This window comes from Borostomias antarcticus (assembly GCF_949987555.1).
Source record: "Borostomias antarcticus genome assembly, chromosome: 7".
Classification (NCBI taxonomy): Eukaryota; Metazoa; Chordata; class Actinopteri; order Stomiiformes; family Stomiidae; genus Borostomias; species Borostomias antarcticus.
In genome coordinates, this window is record NC_140240.1 from 28,188,940 (window position 1) to 28,193,373 (window position 4,434).

The window sequence follows — 4,434 nt, forward strand, 5'->3', positions numbered from 1 at the left end:
CAGCTGATTGTCAGCTGCCAGTCTTCGACGTGACTCGGATGACCTGTGTTTTGTGACCTCGGTTTCTCTCTTCTGCTACAGAAGGATAGTTTATTTCCCTTTCCCTTTCTCGGTTTCTCTCTTCTGCTACAGAAGGATCGTTTATTTCCCTTTCTCGTTTCAGACATCGGATGGCCCTCGAGCCAAACCAGGCCTTATACCTGCTCATCGACAACACTGTTCTTGCAAGCATGTGTCAGACCATGGAGCAAGTCTACATGGCCCACAAAGATTTAGATGGTTTTGTCTACGTAACCTATGCCTCCCAAGAAATGTTTGGCCATTCGGTTGAAATGCTTGGCAATGACAAGGCTTCAAGTTAGGGTAGTGTGGGGTAAAAGGCCTCCCGGCTGTATTTCTCCACAAAACCACCATATGGTGCCCAATTTAATTTCAACACATTCCCTGGCTACTGCTACTCTGGCGCAATGCACTCTTTTAAGGTCCCATCACTTCGAGGTCAAATTGTTCCACTGGGACAATTCTGAGGTAATTTGATCTTATTTTTGGTCATCCTGAAAAAGTTGTTAACATGATGTAATGAAATTAGACTTCTTCACTTATTTTTGTTATGTCATTAGGAAGGGCTTAGAAGAAATAATACACTTGTTCAGAGAAAAAAATCATAATAGTTTTTTAATAAGAGACGTTTTTTTCATGGGACTGTTTTTGGGGCAAAAGGCCCCAGAGGCCTGTTTGCTACTTTGCATTCATTATTTAAGTGAATTAAATCATATTCATAATAAATGTTAAATACCTTAAAGACTTTTTGCCTCCTGATTTTAGATACAAAATATTACAAAATATTACATAATTATTGAACCCTTTCCAGCCCAATGACGCCTTATGTTATCATACTTTCAAGACCCAATTTTACACTGTTGGTGTTACACTGTCCTGTTGTAAGTAGTCACATGACAACATTACTAATATCAAAAGCTATTGGTTCAAGTTTTAACCAATGGTAGGGGGTTTGCACACTGTACCTTTTTAATTTGGGGGCCAAATTAAAAGGGGCCTTTTCCCCCGGGGGGGGGGGGGGGGCTTTTCCCCAAGAGTGGGGTAATAGGCCCCCTTTACAATTTCTTTGTTTTTGTATTATAACATAAAATGTATCTACTGTCCCAACATATTACTCTTATAAGTACTTTGGCATAATCATGACCAAAGTGTACATATTGAATTAATATCCAAATGTATTTTAATTGATCATAAAATCGACATCTTTCTTAAGGGGGGCCTTTTACCCCACATTACCCTAATCTTCGGTCAAAAGATCCCTCCGCTCTTTCGTGGCCCAAGGCGATTGCCTTGACATGTAGCCTAGGATAAGATTTGTATATAAGCATTTTAATATTGTAACTAACTTTCTTAATTGCATAATGCTTGCTTTTTAAGGGAAGGATAGGCCTAGGCCTACATGTAAAACTTCATCAGGCTTATTTTTATTTAACCCTTGAATTTTAAGCGTCTTATTTCTAAGGGTTGCAGAGGTTGAACATGATAACCATTCTTACAGCAAATACTGTAGATTGATATTAATTGTAGCACACCTGAACCAACTTCAAAGATTTGGGTTGTACTAGGCCTAATAGCCTAGCCTACTGTTTCATGTTTGGATGGTCCTAAGGCAGCCGTTAGGCTACTGCTACCGCTGGTTGCATAACTGTGATGGTAGGCCTACCATGACAACGGTGTGGAGGAATCACATTTGGTCAGAGATCATACTTAAAGGAAAGATTCATTTGAGTATTCAAACGGGCCTCTTATCTCCACCTTATTTAGCCTACCCAAGTGGAACATGATCGATGGGACATTTACAGAAGTGGTGCAGACAGTAAAAGAATGCAGTTTCTAAAAATCTATTTTCCGCGAAATGGTTGTTTTCATCAATCTGTCTTGATGAATCGCTAGTTGTGCTTGCATAGAGCATAGGCTTGTTGTGGTATTTCACATGCCTCTGTAATATGATCTTTAGAAACGTCTTTAGACACGAAATAGCTTCCTCACTTGCTCCAGCACGCATGCGCACAGCGTGCTGGAGCAACGATTGTGCGCTGTGCGCATTAGTGCTGGAGCCAGTGAGGAAGCTATTTCGTTTCGAAAGACGTTTCGAAAGATCATGGCATGTGAAAACCACAACAGGCCTATGCTCTATGTAAGCACAACTAGCGATTCATCAAGACAGATTGATGAAAACAACCGTTTCGCGGCAGAAAATAGATTTTTAGAAACTGCATTCTAAGTGCCCCGACCACCGGCATTACATGGATATACTGGCTCGCGCTGGATTTTAAATTTCTTCTACATGCCTCCGAACTACACCAAAGTGATCTCGGTGAGTCAAACGTCTTATAATATGTCGTAAATAAGGTCCAGGTTGTCAAAAACGAGCATTGTCCTTTAAAGGTAACCTTTTGCTTTGGCGAAGTCCATTTATTGCTCCAACAGCAAGGCAGTAGCATTCAGGTAAACAGAGTTAGTGTTCGGTAGCCTAAAACAACATTTACTGCCACACTATCAAATGGCCACGGCCAAAAACGGTTTGTTCCCCTGGAATGCACACTTGGCTCAATAACCGTGTAGCCTAAATGCCATCCCATCAGGAGTAACTGCCTCCTGCTGTCTCTAATGTGTATTACCAACAAAACACCAAACCCAAACACATAAAAAGAGAATCCAAAATGGCTCTTACAATTATATTCATGCAACTGTTACAGTTATTTCTCTTCTCTCTTCTCTGCCACCACTCTAAAAACAAAGTTACTGAACATTCCAAAAGCAGTTTCAAGCAGCTTCAATGGGACAAAAAATAGTTTTAAAAGTTACATTTCTAAAAAACTATAAAAAAAAGATCACAAATCTGAATGGATCCGCTAAAGAGCTAAACATCGTGAACATTTTAAAGTTTGAATGAAGTTTCTAGCACAAAGTATGAAGAAGTAGTTAAGGAGACAAAAACCGGGGAGAACTAGAATAAAGAAAGAAAGAAAGAAATAGTGGGAATATCACACTTCTGCAAGCTAGCCCACCTAATTATGGTTGATACCCATAATCCTGCTTTTACAAGTTGTAAATTGATTACAATGCAACATGGGGCACTATATAAAACTCAATTATCTCAATTATTATTATTTATTTTTTTAAAGAGCATGTCAATCAAATATTATTACGCTGGTGGTCTATCTGAACCACAAATAAAAGATGGCTGCTATTGAGATGATACATATTGGTATTATTGACATTCAAGAGTCAGATAACACCTGAATTGTAAAACACATTTTGCTACCCTGTTTGAATACTTGAAATGCATCCTTCCCTCCATGAAGATCATCTCTGATCTAACCTGGCTGGATAGGTGAAAGCACATGTCTCTGCACAGCTGTTACCAATCACAGATCAGTGATTTTTCAAGAGAAGGTGGATGGAAAGATGTGCCTTTACTTGGATGGACAGAATCATGTAAGATCAGTCGTGACTTGATGAGGGGGGGTGTACCGTAATAGGGCCCAACAGCTTGTGTGTTGTAGTAAATATCTTTGACCACTAAGAGGAGCTCAAGATTTGTAATAGGCCTATTCTTGCAGAGGGGGAACTTAAGGAAGTACCAATTAAGTGTCAGTTAACACCAGTCACACAGTTTTAAAATTCACAAGTCTTATAAAACCTGGCATTATATTTAGCTGCCTGTAGTTGAGCTAGCATAATTGAGTTGGAAAACACCATTTTGATGGCTTCTTCTCCAGCCAGACTTTGTATTACCAGCTCTGCATTGTTGCAGCATTAGATCAGTGAGGCCGCAGCATTACAGTTAGGGGTCCATTAACTGTAATGGAATTAACTACATTTATTACTTCCGAGTATATCGACATGTCATTCCATGGAGGGCGAGGTTGTCTTCATTTTGCCTAGTCATGCTCATCACTGCCAAATGCCTCCTTTGCTACAAAGGCCGTGTTGGAATTTTCAAAAAAAAGAGAGAGAGAGAGAGAATGGCGTTTCAATGGCTGCAAAATTGAACTCATACCATTAACTTAAAGGTCTACTTGGAGAATGCACATCATTTGGTGCTACTGTATAACGTTATATCTTTGCTGTTCCTCCCGGGGAAGGGCTGTCCGCACCGGGACCTGGCCATCACCATTGAAGACACAGTGGTGACCCCGACTCGGACTGCGAGGAATCTGGGTGTGACCCTGGATGACCAACTGTCATTTTCCTCACATGTCACATCCGTCACACGTTCCTGCAGATTCATGCTCTACAACATCAGGAGGATTCGCCCTTTCCTCACTAATGAAACGGCGCAGGTACTCATCCAGGCCCTGGTCATCTCCCGCCTGGACTACTGCAACTCCCTCCTCGCGGGGGCACCGGCGTCAGCCATTAAACCTC